The 16288-nt window shown below is 39.4% G+C and overlaps 1 protein-coding gene across 1 annotated transcript in view; it reads right to left on the minus strand.

Annotated features, from left to right (window-relative positions):
- EIF2B3 (eukaryotic translation initiation factor 2B subunit gamma) overlaps nt 1–16288 on the minus strand; it is a 103479-nt gene that overhangs the window by 82551 nt on the left and 4640 nt on the right. The gene's annotated exons all lie outside the window — the stretch shown is intronic.

Consider the following 16288-nt stretch of genomic DNA (forward strand, 5'->3'; position numbering starts at 1 on the left):
GATGGTGGGCTCAGTTTAAAAATACATTTCCTAAAACCAGCAATACCCCATATAAAAAAAAAAGAAAAAAAAAAAAAAGAAAGAGGAAGTTAGGTCCCATTTAATAACAGGCTTGTATTTAATTTTGATCTCAAAGGATTCCGACATGCCTTACAAAATATTTAAGAGAACTGCTGCATATATCACAGAAATATTGTCACATACTGAGATGTAGCAGCTTCATTAACCATGCACGCTATCAATATACTCGGGCTAAAAACTCTTACTTAGAAACAATTTTCTGTATTTCACATGGGTTGTGGAATATACTGCCAAAAATCTAAGTTCAGCAATTATCTTCATTTAAACTAATCCTAACATAATATTTATGCAGCATGGTCTACAGAAAAGTAGCAAGTTTCCACTTTATTTTTTGTTAATGATCAACCTTCTAGACATGTCTCAAGAAGATAGTGTTTCTTTTTCGACAATTACCATTTTCATCTTCTGTGCTACCATTTACTATGGTAAGCCTCCCTGCAGAGCATGACGTGGCTTCCTAGTTTTGTCTTTTTAAAAGGCATTACTTAAGAAGGGCACTAGAAAATACTTGGTAAAACCCAAGTTGATTAACCCATGGAGGATTAGTAATTCTACTTTTACTTTTCAAAACTATCTTGGTTGAAAGCAAACTAGTTCAGCATTGACCTTTTATTGCAGAAAGGTTTATTATAGAAAGGTTTGCTTTACAGACTTTATCTAATACTAGGAGATTCCACATTGTAGATGAGACTGACTGAGGTCTGGTATTTACATTATTTGACAGGTTCTCCTACAAATGCTATGCAGTTTCATGTGTTTACCAATAAGTCATTGGAACTCATCATGCCACAAACTGTCAGAGCTGCTGATTTGGCATGCTGTGCAAAAGGTCAAGCTCTTCAATTTTCATTTGATTTCTCCCCAGTTTACTCAGAAACACCTGGCTGCTGTACAGGAAGGAACAATGTGCAAGTTGAGAATTTCACACATTCAAAATCTGACTTGCATCTCCCCTTCGAACCTATTCTCAAAATGTATATTTTATATTACGGTTTTGCCCAGGAGAAGTGCTTTAATTATCACTTCTCTAAAACAAACAGCATGCACACATTGGAAAAAAAAAAAAATTCAACCCAAACCACTAGAGCAAGCTGCTTAGCGCTCTGGAGCAGCCCTGCTCCAACATTCCAGTGTGTACAAAGAAAGTAAGAAAAAAATTTGACTTGGTATGGAAGTAAATCTCCCGCTTCATAACTGTAAATAGTGAAGAAACACATATTAAATATCCTAGAAAACCCTGCAAAATTTTCAGATATGCTGTTTTTACAAGAGCGCAAATGAGTTACAGTATTTACAGAAAAGGCCAAAAGGTATCCAAGACCCATATAAATAGACCTGTACTCTTCAAACTGAGTTTGTAGAAGGAAGAGATCGCCAGCTTCAAATCTAAACGCATTCACTCCAGTGATGAAAATAAGAAATAATAATAAAAAAAAAGAGAGACAGACATACCAATGGATTTATCCTAAGGAACAAGTATCTGGACTTCTAAACCAAACCTTGTAATTATTTCACATTTTACTAAATGCTTTAATCTGTCACTATAGCAAAAACCCAACAAGCGTTTCACAGTTGTGAACAGGCTCCTGGGTTTTCTCTCCTCACTATAGGACAAGCTTTTTGCAAAAACTGAATGCAAGACCCCTGAGGAGCATACGGGAACAGAACCACCAAATGTCTGGTTGCCATCTGTTCTACCCATTTACTCTCCCAATATGTAAATAAACGTCAGTGAGCGCAGGGACCAGTGAAACACACAGTTGCTCTGTAAAGCCCACATTTCTGCCTCTCCTCCTGATGAGCAGAGCAGTGGCCTCAGAAGCACGCTGAGAATACACCATGAAAGGCTCTTTTGGGACTTGACAGCCTCCCCTTTGAAACACCACCCCCCTCATAAATAAAGCCCTCACTGTCTAATGGATGCACTTTTTTTCCAATGTACAACTCCTGAACGAATAAACTAATGGCTGAATGAAAAAATAAACTATCCTAGAACCCTAGCAGAAGTGTGTGTTTTTCTTTACTTTTTTAGGGTGGGTGTAGAAGAAAGAAAATAAATGGTAGAGCTTGTGGGTTTTTTACATATATACATGCCAAATAAATACAGTGCACCTTTCCCAATGAGCCACTGATACAAAGAAGAGACGTACGTACGTACTACATGCACTCCTGTGCTAACAAGGGGTATGTGAACATACTTGACTTCATGAATTATGCAAACACCTAAGTACACACACACATACATCTCTTAATGAAATACATGTAACAATGATTACATCAACCCCAAACTATTATACAAACACACGATAAGAATCAACATGAATTGATTAAAAAAACCCAGCAAGCACACACCCCAAGCAGAACTACTGCAAAGGAAGAAAAATGCATGCACAAACGCACTCTCAACACCCATTACAACCACGGAAAGGACAAGACAGGGGTCTTAACTCAAGGAGGACCATCTAACTGATGGGGCATGAAACAAATGCTTGGAATTTCTGGCATTTTCCTGCTCTGCCAAACTTGATATGCGCCATTTTGTTTACTACTTTTATGACACAGAGGAGCCCCCACCGCAGACCAGGGCTCTACCACAGAAGCTGCTGTACAGACCAGACATCAAGCACAATAAAAGAGAACAGCAAATGACTTTGGGTCGGGGAACACAAAGAAACACTGCAATGTTACTCAGGTATAGGGACAGCAGCCCTACCTTCCCGGTAGCACAGCTTGTGTTTTTTTGTGAGCATCACAAGAGTCACAGAAGGGACAAGGAGAATATGACACTCCTTGGAAGAGTCACTCGGTAATTCCATTTAACCTCAGATTTGCAATTTACGCACTGAAGTTCAGAATTTAGACTTGGCTGCTCATCAGTGGAGAAAAACAAGATCCTGCAGAGATCATCCCACCCATGCTACAAGTTTCAAGGAGATGTTTCTCAGTCCTTACTGACCATGGATGGACCCCTGGGCTTCCAGTCTAGCCACTGCTGAACACAGACTGTTTAGTCTAAAGTCCAGAAACATGGCACTTCAGGCCTCCAAATCTCTGCTCTCCCTTTCTAACACTGGTTAACAGCACTTCACCATCACACGTTTCCGAACTGTGAGATGCTCAGATATTATGAGATAATTTACATACTCAATCTGGATAAATACTGTAACATAAAACGTCAAGAGATTTATACAAAATAGAGAGAAAAAAACAGTGAAGAAAAAAACCTTAAACCCAATATGTCAACAATTATATTAAACCCAGCACAATATGGAAAATCTACACAAAAACAAGACCAAAAAGCAGAATGTTTCAAGAACTCAGTTCAAGACAACTGAATTAAAAATAGAAAACATGTTTTCAATGGAACTAATTCATACCACAGATCAAAAGATGGATACAATTATATGGTGTAATATACCAGCATAAATAAAAAGCCTTGGACTTTCTCACACCCTGCATACAAAGGCAACGCTAAAAACACTTTTATATTCAGCAATAACTGCTGGATCCCTTCTGTTCAAACGGGAGATATCAAGGTTACCACAGATAGCTAGCAGCAAATGATGAATTTTTAGTGGTATTCACAATGCTTTTTCTATCAAGTATAGACAAGGGCAGGACCTCACAGCCTAAACTGCTGAGGGCCTCAAAAACTGCAGACTAGAAAATGAGAAAACATGTGTTGCAAGGAAATCTCTAATTTGAACAAAATCAGCCTCAAGAGAAAGAGGAAAACAAATGTCAGATTGCATTATAAACAGAAAAGCAGCAAAATGTCCACAAGCAGTAGAACCAGCTCCTAACAGCTCTGAAGATGGACAAAACACTGAAGTTAAATGTGAAAAGTTTCCAATTGCACAGTATTACAGCTGAGACTTTGACAGGAAAAGAAAAAAAAAAAAAAATCAAGAGACTAGATAGACTCTGTTCCTACACTCAGCCTAAGTTAACACATGCACAAACAGAGAACTTTGCATCACTTCCTGCGGTGTCACCATACAACAGAAGAGAGAGGAACAAGTTATAATTACTGCTGGAATTAAGACTGAGAGTTTTACACACAATAGCCTGGAACTTCACCCACATGTTGCATTAACAGTGGGGTTTGTTTGTAATTCTTTTATTATTCTAAAGATTGCAAAGGGAAAGAACAGTTTGGCTGTGGGCAAGCGTTTTGATTGCTTGTTAGCATGCTCCAGGCAGAGCCAAAGATACCTCCTAGCAATTGCATTACTCACCACTCTTCAGATCAGAAACTTACATCCAAGGCTTTAGAGAATCCCCTTTTATCTCAGTCTCCATTAAAAGTCCTCCAATTTCCACACCTGTGACCTCTTTGAAGCTCTATGGCTGTTGCTGTAACTGGATCAGGGAACCTCACGTATTTTTTGATGTCTGTAAGATCTTGTTAGCTACCAACTGAAATGGCTGCCTTTGGCTGGGAATTTTCACTCTGCTTTTCTAACATCCAGAAGAAAATCATGATTTAGTACTTTGTTAGCAGACATGAAGCATTTACCTACTGTACACTCACCCTGCAGCAGCAAGTTTGCTGTAGACCAGCACCTTCACAACTCTTCTAAGGATAGAGGGCAGTGGAGGCACAGGATGTCCCTCAATCTGAAATCCAACAGCAACCTCTCCTCATTAAAAGATGGAAGAAACTTTTTTTTTTTCTGAAAGACAGTGTGTAACGTGAAAGAGGCTTCTTTTTACTTTTTTTTTTTTTTTTTTTTTAAAGAAAACAGAAAAGTCTAATGCGGGAGCCAAGGGAGTCTCTTCTAATTTCTTGGATGGCCCTGAATTCATCAGGTGAGGATATCTTAAGGCAATGTGAATGCCTTCACATACGTAACCTGTCAGCATCACTGTTTATCTTCTCAAAGAAAGCTGGAAGATGCCAGAAGCTGGGGAGGAGACTTAACCCCAGTCCCATCATATGGCTCATCCTATGTGTTGTATCAGATGGGATCATACAATGAAAACACCATTTTAGGTTATCTTTGTATCTCAAGAGCTATCATCCAAAATCAATATTTTTTAATTTACATACATATAAGCTAGGAACAGGAAAGATATTCAAGCCTGGAAGGCATCCTGTCTCCTCCCAGGAGGAAGTCTCATTACCTACTGCTGAAACTGACACATGTGGTGGAAAAGGGTAATTTACAGTTATCAGCAACCAAAAGCAGAAGTTTAGAGATGAACACAAGTTCATAAGCTTATTAAGAATGTTTTCAAAGCAGGACTACAATATTATGACACTGAACAGTAAACCTTCTGGTCTGGAACACAAGTTTTGCAATCCACATTTTCCTCTGGTTCTGACTAATGCAATTTTGTCCTATTCACACGGTACTCCAAAAATCAGTTTCCCAGCTTCCTCTTCCAACCACATCACCCTTTTTCACTGATTTCATTTTCTGTCACATCAAGCACAAGTTGTTTACCCTCCTTTTAATAGCCTACCGCTTTTACTCGCCATTCACTTACAAGTTAACTTCTGCCTTCTGTCAGTAAAAGATGACAGCTCTACTACCTACTTGTATCTTCAAGTATGGGTTTAAGCTCTGCTGTCTTTTCATTTTGGGTTTAAGCTCTGCTGTCTTTTCATTTTGGTTTTAAGCTCTGCTGTCTTTTCATTTTGGTTTTTTTTTTTTTGTTTGTTTGTTTGTTTGTTTTCAAATAAAAGGAATCTGCTACCCTTACACTTACAGAAAACTGACAGTTATCAGGCTATCAGTATGCTGGGGTGCTGGACTGAGACACTGACACATATTGACCTGTCCCGCTAGGCGCTCTCATTTGTCCGAGGTCAGGCGTCACCTCCTGGGTTTATGTCCAGATGCTAAGCATGCCACAGAGGAGACTTTTACCCCATCTAAAGGCATCCAGAAAGCGTGCACCACCGCTCACGAGAACCATGTGTGCTAAAGCTCAGGGGAGCACCCCATAACCCAGGCCCTGAACTCATCAGTTCACCGAGGGTGAGCCCAGCAAGCTGAATTCTCCCCTGACTCAACACACTGCACGAACATATCCCTTCTTCACAGGCAGAAGAACTCCAGAAACAAAGGGCGCTCTCCTCGTCACTCCTATTCCTGGAAGGCAAGTTTCCAGGACTACCTGGACGGCAGCACTACCAGACCTGCTGCGCAGCTGATCTTGGACTCTGCCTCACATCAACAGAAAGGAGAACGCCACAGTCAGGCTCCAATCTCAACAGCAGCGGCGCAGCAGGCTTGCTGCCAAAGCCCAGAGCTCAAGCCCAGGCTTAACACTTAATGTAAGCAGAGCCTTAGGCAGTCAGGTGCTGTAGTCATACAAACAATAATAATAAAAAGTAGTCCTAAAGGAGCTCAACCGGCTCAACTTATTGAAGAGAAAGAAGGTCTTTGCCCACAGCCCACAATTACTGAAACAGCAGAAGATCTCTCAGCAACACAACAAAAAGCAGGCATGACTGGATTCAGCGGCTAAAAATTAGTTTTCAACGTAGAAATAAAAGGTAACGTGTTTTAAGAGGGAGAATAAATATGATCTGGAATAAAATACGAAAGGATATAAGAGACTATTCATCTACTAGAATGTATGAATAAAGACTTGCTATCTTTCAGAAACACATTCATAAGTCATCCATAAGTTTTGGGGCTAACAGCCCTAATTACTGCGTGCAAATTCCCTTACAGCCTAGAGGATCATAATGGTTCCTTGTAGTCTCAAACCAGACTATAAATGAAAACCAAGACATATACACCACGTGTCCTCAGGAATCATTCTGCCATCCCACAGCTAGTAGCAGCATGATCTTAAATGGGGGAGAAAAAAAAAAAAAAAAAAAAAAAAAAAAGGTGTGCAACTCTTTCCAAGGTCAAACCAAGTCATTACACAAAACCCAGTTTTAACTCTGCTCCAACAAAAACCCCAAATGCTAATCTGCTCCACAAAGCACAGGCTCAACAGAACCAGTCACTGTGAAACACAGCTTGATGGCATTGCCACTTCATGCTAGCCTGCACTGAACGGAGTGTCCATACGCGTAAAACCTGATTAGCTCTGCTCAAGTGTTTTTTTCCTGTAAAACCAAATCACGCTACATTAAAGTACTGTTTTGAACCGTGGATTCCTATACTATCCCCCATGCAATACTATTTTCTCCTCTAGCACCTCTCCAGTTTTTCCAGTGGTATTTGGTCTGCAGCAACCAGCATTGTGAGGAACACGTGAAAACTTCAAGACCTCCACTGCTTTTTCCAGCACTATTAGTCTACAACCCAGAACTTTCACCATCTTCCCAGAGGAACTAACTGAATTTATACTACAGAAGAATGCCTACATTTGCTTCAAGAAAATCTGAATACACAATGTTTTTTCCCTTTTCAGTACAGAACAGAGGAAAAAGTAAAACTACATAACCTATGTGGATTTCCCAGTTAAGGTAACATGACAAAAATGCAAAATTCCGTTCCAGCATCCTACAAGTCCACTGATCTTCACTGTGGCTTTCAACAGTGCCCAGCAAAGTGATAGCCTCTGGGATAGTCGATGCTGTTCGGAGCGCCACCTTCCTATTATCAATGTTACACTACTGTACCAGGCTGCCAAAAGACACAGGGGAAAACCCTCTCTAGCACAGTAACTCCATGGGTTGATCTTTGGCATCTAGTCCCTCCCACATTCCCCAATAACTGGAACTGTGCACTTAGGTTAACACACACAATTGTCTTTGATCTAAACAATTCCATTTTCTCGTTCAAGGGACAAATACTCATTGAGGAATGTCACCTGCAACAGGGTAACCGTGCTAGCTGTACAGCCCATAATTGCCATGAAAAGCCCCAACCTCCTATGAGGGAAGGGCTGTCAAGATCCAAACATGGGGAAAATGCACAAGTAGAAATCATGCAGGCTAGAAACAAAGCAAAAAGGTTCTGGATAGCAAGGAAGGAATGTTATTCCAGAAGAATGTACAAATAGCCTGTGAATACCTCCTTGAAAGTATCACCCTACCTGAAGCCAGGGAGGCCTTGAGTCTCACAGGGAAAGGCCAAGGACATTGAAAGTTACAAGCAAAAAATTATTAACAGACCGGATGGTGACCTAACATTCAAAACAAGGACATCATTGAGGAACACCAAATGGAGCCCTACGCATCTCCTCCTGCTCTGTGGAGTCCAGGGTGGCACGGATATCAGTGATGCCTTCACGCCACCCTTCATATCCTCACCCAGGCATGGGTGACAGTTACATGTTCAAGGCTGATATGTGACACAAGGCTTTGCCCTCTCCACTGACAGAACCAAGGAAAAATGGCAGCTGGAGGACAATGACTAACTTCCCCACCACCACTCTTAAAATCTTACTCTCTCTTTGGAAATAAAATAAAATGCACAAATGAATTTCACACAGACACTTCATTTCTTTGAACTTTCATCACAGAATGACTTTTGAAAACTATAAACCTATGTTTGACTTATTAATGTAAAAGGCTTCCTATGCCTGATAAAATGAGCTGATAATAAGGGACATTTAACTCTTCTTTGCCTTCATGTGTCCGTGAAAGTGTTGTTAAAGACAAAAAGCGCAAAACGTTTTTTGAGATTACCTTTACTGAAGCTGTAATCTTCCCTCAACATATACCACAGTAAGTTATTTACACAAGATGACTGTACATACTTTAAGCAAGGAAAATTAAGGATGATTTACAAAAAATGAGCACTAACTTCTATTTACTCCCCAAAAATGAAAACTAGTAGTAGCTCATAAAAATAGGACCAGATTTTTACCAGGACGCTTTTAAACAGATTATTTCAGCTATATACATGTGCTTACTATCGCTGCAACTACAATAGGTTGAATTTGTGTAATTCATCAGAAACCACACAGGATCTAAATGAAAACATATACTGCAACACAGGAGAAATGCTGACAATTAACTTCTACATGGAAACAAGAGGTATTGGTTAACGTAATGAGCACAGGCCTTGAGTTGCCAGGAGCATGAAAAGGATAAGAACATGCAATGGGAGATGAAACAATTAAAACTGACAGGCATTTCAGGTCTGTCAGTGACTCTTCTTGCAAAACACCTAAGGTTTTGCCTGTGTCTATAATGAAGGCATCCTCTTTAGCCGACAACGTGCAGAATAGCAAATGCTCTAATAACTACTCTTGATCCTAACCTTCAGAGCTAATTGCCCCATTCAAACTTCTGGTTTTAGCCCTGATCCATAGTAAAGCCTGGCAGCAAAATAATTAATTTAATTAGCTACGTTCTTCTAAAGCTGAGTAACTTTAAAACAAAACAAAAAAACAACAAACAACAACTGTTGAATTCTTTAACTCTTACCTTGCCAGGAAAAATAAAGAACAGAGCAAAGTCCTGAACACACTCATTAGGCACAGTCAGGCAGCGCTGTATCATTCCCCTCAGCAACACTGGCAGCCTGAGCACCTGCCAGTATAGCTGCTTTCTAAGACAATCAGCTGTGCTTTGGGAATGGGACTCAGGCACAAAATCCGTAACAAATTTTGCCCAGCGCTTCAGCAGTGGCAGCTTTCAATCAGAGGTAGAATAGGAAACAAGATACTCATACCTCACGAGCTGCCATCTGATACATCTGCTTTTCCCATGCAGCATTAACATTGTGAAAGGCAGAATCAAAAAAATCAGCAAGACAGCAACTTTTAGTTGTGTTTTAGACAGCCAAGTAAACAGTATTTTCTGTCAGGTCTGCTAGAAAAAACTGATTAAATTCTTTTTATTATTTCAAAATAGATGAACAGAATATTTAGTTAAGTCTTGCTTAGAAAGAGACAGACCTTGTCTCTTACAAATGAATTTAATTTGGTTTTTTATTTCCACTGACAGTACAAAAAATACATAGCTATATATTATGGTGACTGAAGTTTTTCTTTCCATGCTCACCAAACTCTGCTTAGCTGTACCAAAAGGATTCAGATTCCACCTTCCAGCCGTTACAGCAAGCTTACTTACATCATGTGTTTGGAAAGGAGATTTTTCAACAGAGGAAGCGAAGCGCTTAGCCATGCCGTCCAAGACTCCACGGATCAGTGATCCTCAGCAGCATACAGACCACCACCGTGACATCACACTTTCCACAACATGGCTCCCAAAGATGCACATACCAAGAGAATCTGGAGTTTCAATCTTTGTTTATTTGTTCAAAGAAAGTTGGTTTTTCTTCTTCTTTTTGGGAGCTTTTTAAGGTTTGTTTTGCTTTGCTTTTTAAGAGCTGTATTACTTTCAAATCTTACTTTTTGAAATTGAGAAAACCAGGTGGACCACCTGAGACGAGACATTTCACATGCAAGCACTCACCAGTGATAGCAGCAGAAGACATGCTGATTAATTCACACCATATTAGTCAGGGCTTCCATTAACACAACTAAGGGCTCATCAAGGAAGGAAAATGTGAAACTGTTCCATTGCTGTTACTCTGCTGGAACACCACATTTTAATCACTGGCTGGAGTACAGTTGAGTGACACAAGGGAGAGAAATGCTTAACAGAAGATGAAAATAATATAGACTCAGTGAAGACAAATGCTTGATCCAGGCACACCCAATCTACCTCCTGCTTCAGCCTGAAACACAGATTCATGATTTAACCAGGTTTCTCAACCTGCTGCCTGCAGAGGCCCCAGCCTGGGAGGTGGCGCCAGACAGCAGCTGTGTGGGTCTGGTAAAATTTGGCACAAGAAACAAAATGGTCAAATATTAGAAACACCTACATTTCAGAGGAACTCATTTGTAAACTACAGTGACACCCCTGCCTTCCCCCCTCCCCTCCCCATCAACAATAATCTACAACCCACAAAAAGGTCTGCAGCAGTTTGATGAATGGTACAAGCAGGTCACAGAGACATAGTTCTCAAAGAGGTTTCCTGAGTTAGAGTTTAGCCTCCTGTGATTCCAGGTATCACATTACTTTAAAATGACAAAACAAAACAAACAAACAAAACCCCCAAACAAAACAACAACAACAAAAAAACCAAAACCAAACAACAACAAAAAAAAAAAACACCAAAAGAAATCCAAACCCACAACAAAAAATCAGCTTCTCACTCCAGTATAAAATCAGGGGATTTTTGTCTTCATTACTCCTTCTGGAAGACTATTTCACAATCCTATTTTGCTCTGATTAAAACCTTTCTGTAATTTTCAGCCTATGTTTTCTCATAGCAAAGTGAAACACAATTATATTCCACTCTGGACAGCTTATATGCTTTTCTAGTGTTTGTTCCACATTTGATGCATTGGAGTTCCACGCAGCACTCCACACAGTTCCTGTGCAGCATTCCAGGCGAAAAATCTTCCCGTCACCCAATAAGCAATAGTATTAATTTCTCAGCTCTATCAAAAAAGAAAAACCAAACAACTTTACCTGATACATTCTAGTCTTGTGTCTACCTTTCTTTCCCCCATCAGGGTGGCTGCTCACCATCACCCTATTTCAATTAGTACATTCTGAGGTGTTGCAATTTACTCTTGGGCTCCTAGCTCCTATTACAATTTCTTGTTACTAACCCTCAAAATCATGAGTCTCATGTTACCAACTAAAGTCTTGACACTATTACTGTGCTATAACGTGTCAGGTCATGGCACATATATTTTGCATACTGGTCCTCTGAATCATCCAAAGGAGGTCTACTAAACTGCAAGAGAAGGCCTTTAAGAATGGTAATAGAAGTCAAATAAATGAAGACATAAATCTGGAGTGAAGAAGTCACAGAGCAACATACTGGAGGGAATGACCCCCCCTAAAAAGCCCTGATGGATGTACCAAAAGACTTTACATTATGACTTGAAAAAAGCTGTCACCAGCTACAGAGGAAAAGCCTCCCTAAGTGAGACAGGGGATTTCAAGTACATAAAATTTCAAGAGACACCAAAAGAAGTTAACTTTTTAAAGGGCAGCCTACTGCCCACAATTATGAGAAAAAAAAAAAAAAAAAAATCACTGAAAGATGAGATACCTATAAAACAAAACTGCATCATCTCCTACCACAGCATGCAGCAGACAGCATGTGCAACTCTTCCCTTGCTAGGAAGCGTATCAGATATCACCACTGAAACTGTCAGGACTCTTACTAATTTCCCTATTATTCAGATTGAGCTCATCTGAATGCCCCAGCCAGTGCTGCTTACCAATGTAAACTAGAAACAAGGACTGGAGACAGTTATTGATGAGAAAGCAATTAAACATTATTTTTAATAGAAAAACCACATCTCTTACAGAGACCCCCTTCCACACTGCTCCTGGCAGTTACCAAGCTTTGGATGCTAAATAAAAATAAATAAAAGCAGGAACATGGAAGTGATCAAATTGCACCTCAGCGCCTGTTCTGTCACACCTGTAACATCATCCTTAGTTTACAACAGCATGATGAACATACCGCTTTACTAAAAATGCCAAACACTGATCTCATTTAAAAAACCCTTAATCTTGAAACACCATGTGAGGAAAATTAAAGACAAATCCAGAGCAAGTTTAGTGTTTTCTCATCATCTATGGAAGAGGTATGTAGTTGTTCATGCTCAGGGCTTGATTTAGCCATCCTTACATCCAAATTGTTTGTTTCTTTGTCTCTAATGAAAGTTTACCCTTTACAGAATTGGACTCTTAAGAAAGCAAATTATTTCTTCACCCTTACAAATTTTACAGGCTCCTTAGCAAAACATGCAAAGATTGCGTGCCTCCCATCACAGTAATGGATGAAACAGTGATGAGTAACAGCCTATCTTAAGAGAGCAGAATCACAAAGTGACAGGAAAAAAATGGATGTGGAAAACAAGATTTCATGAAAGGTAAGTTAACTCCCTCCTTCATACAAATCCAATTTTTTACACCTTTGCTAACTATTTTTTTTTTTTATTTCAAGCACTCCCTGACAGGTCAAGAATATTCTTTAATGTAAATAACAGATTAAGACAATAGCAACATGGCACCAACAAGAGGAGGAGACTAAAACACATGTCCTTCAGAGATGAAGGAAAGCATAGATTCTGCCCTAAAGAGCTCACAGTCTGCTTTTACTAATGTACACTGGATGAGATGGTATTTACATATTACAGACTTAGAGAGAGATAACTGTTACTCAATCCATAAAAATAATTTTCTGAAGTTTCAAAGTAATTATTGACAATGACTCTTGAAAACAGACATGAACATACAGCAGTATTTTAAAAGTTCAACACAAAGATAGTGGATTGAGTAAATCGTGTAAGAGTACTGCTTTAACAGATTTGGAACCTAAGGATATAACTGCTTGATTCATTGCTTGTTACAATCCATCAAAGTTGCTTGGTTTATCATAGCTCTTCATTGTCTTCCAAAGATTCAGTGAAAGGTTTTTTTCCATTAATTTGCAGAGCTTTTCAAAAGCTAACAGGCACACAACCAAAGAAATCCATGGTGGTGCCTCTTTTTGCATCCTGTAAGTCTTGCTGGACCTGTCTCACTTCCATGCTGCGGGTAAGGCAAAACTCAAAAAGTACTGAAGTTTTCACTAAGTAAATCACTTCAGAACTGCTCTACTATAATTGTGTATGTGAACAATTGAAAGAAAATGGAAGAAGGCAAATAAAATCAATGCTCCTGTAATGAATCTATTCAGCTACAGAAGCAGACCTTCATTTTCCAAAATACATTAAATCCCTATATACCATGCTCTTGCCGAGGCCCCATCTGGAATAGGGGAGCTCTCTTGACTCTTCATGACCAGTGAAGGTCATCAATCCAAACCTATAGGCGTGGAAGGCTGGCTTGTTTCTCCATTCAGGCTAGGTCATGAAGTAACAGAGAACTGTAAACACACCCACGGTGATAAAGCTGCAGTTTCAATAAGAGCATTATTACAATACTATCAACTGTCACTCTGCATAGCCTATGTTCTGCCATTTCCAATCCTACATAGAAACAAGAAAAGAATTAAGACTACAGCTTCATTTTCATATTTTGAAAAACCACCCATTATCAGTCCTGCCAAAGATGAGCAGAAAACTAGGAACTTAAAGGGCCAATAGAATAAAACTGACAGTGGTATTAAAAGTACATCAGAAGACAAAGACTGGACATTAAAATTATAACCATGGAAACTGCCATATAGTACACAGACTATAGCAGGATCCCAAAACCAACAGCATTCTAGTGAATGCTGGGATTGTCCACGGGAAAGCAATTAAAGGATCTGATCAATAGCTGTAACAAAGTCCTTAAAGAAATTCTTTTCATATCCCTGTATAAAAAGAAACATTTAAGAAATAAATTAGTAACTCCTATATGCACTTTTTGCTTTCTGACATCATTTTAAGTGTTGGACATTAACAACTTAGTGTAAAACATCAGTAAGTGTTATATTACTTAATGAAAAAAATAATACAAACACACACACAAAAAAAATCCCTATCAGTTTCTACTTCATATGCTGCAAAATGATTTTTCAGTTACTTACATTTAGACCGATGCATTCCCAAATTGAGGACATTTTTAAAGTCATAATCTAGCACATTTTAAAAAAAACATACCTCAACGCTTGCAATTCAGAAATTGGACTGAAGCTCTATTGAAGTTTCTATTTCTGAAGTTTCCATTTAAAACAGTTTCAACTTGAGTTTAATCTCTTGTCCTGCTGGCTTTTTCAAGGTGGGGAAACAGAGTATGCAATATGCACACAGTACAGAAAGATGATCTGGTGCACAAAACCATGAGAGACTTGGGACAGATGTCCCGTTTCCAGTACTGTTACAAACTTTAATGTAAATTTACTTCATCTCTTTAAGCCTCAGTTCTCAGCCACAGAGTTGTGAAGATAAACTGGTCAATGACGTTAGCTATTCAGACACCAGAATTGAACTTTTAAATAGAAACAAACAAAACCACCCCACCACACAAGTCAATTGAAGATCTACTGGTAAAGAACAGGCCAGACTGACACCAAGGCCTAGGAACCTAAAAAGTGGAACTTACAGGACCAAGTTTTCTGCTGTTCATTACTTCTCAAGCAGGTGCCTTTAGGAATCAAGGTTAGCTTGATAACTTTATTGCGTGAAGGATCCAAGAAAAGGATACATTCAGACTTGTAATGAATATAAAAAAAACTAATGAAGCTGCTACCTTGTCAATCAGGTGTAGGCTGAGATAGCCAAAAATAACAGGAAGGGTTCCAATACAGCAAAGAGCATTCATCTACTGTATCAACTCTTGAAGTAAAGATGTCAAAAAAAAAAAAAAAGTCCTGTGTGTGTAGAGTGGGGAAACGGGAAACAAAAACTTGAACAGGCTTCCTTTGCTCTCATGAACTTCTGAACAAGAAGGAAAGAGTAAGACTGGTGGAGTCAGCTGCTTGTTAATGTGAACCAAGACAGTCAGTTTTACCTGCTCCCAAAACTGCCAGCACCACAAAGCAATAAAACAACAACACAAACTACCTTCCCTCAGCCCTTACAGGCTTTGCACGTATGTATTCTCATGAATGCATTTCTGTAAATCTAATCTTGATATCTAATCTTTACATTATCAAACTTCATTAACCAAGGTGCAACACAGCAAGCAGCAATGCTGTGCTGGTGAGAACTCCCTCAGTCAAAAGTCAGACAAGGCAGAAAGTCGGGAGATTTTACGCTTTAGAGTCATTTAATGTTTACGTGTATCTCAGGATTTGCGATCAGCAGTTCAGCTAGCCTTAGACATATTTCTTACTGTGCGTTTAAAATCTTGGCTTTACTCCGTGTCCCTTGCATTGCACACAGGCAAGTTGTCTATACTGTGCCACGTTACCTCGTTTTTTATTGAGCATACTTGCTCTTCTGTCTGTGGGCAATTAACTCAATTTGCGACAAATAAAAATTTCAGCAACCAGTTTAAACTCCTCATCAGACTTTTGGCATGGGTTACAAAAAGCCTGCCAGCAAACTACGGCCACAAGCAGCAGTTGTTTTCACCAGGGCATTCTTCAGTGAGATCCCTCTCCTGCTACACTGTAGACATACCCAACATACTGCAGCTTTTCAGCTACCTATACTGTAGCTCTCACCTATATCACGCAGGAGAGGGTATACCCTGTAATAAGTGTACCTGTGGTATGCATTTACTAGAGGAATGACTCCAAAATACACAGTGCAGCAATCTGCTCAAGAACTTAGTATAGGCTATTTCAAATAAGAGACCACTTTGTCCTCTCTG

This window comes from Vanellus vanellus (assembly GCF_965231255.1).
Source record: "Vanellus vanellus genome assembly, chromosome: 5".
Classification (NCBI taxonomy): domain Eukaryota; kingdom Metazoa; phylum Chordata; class Aves; order Charadriiformes; family Charadriidae; genus Vanellus; species Vanellus vanellus.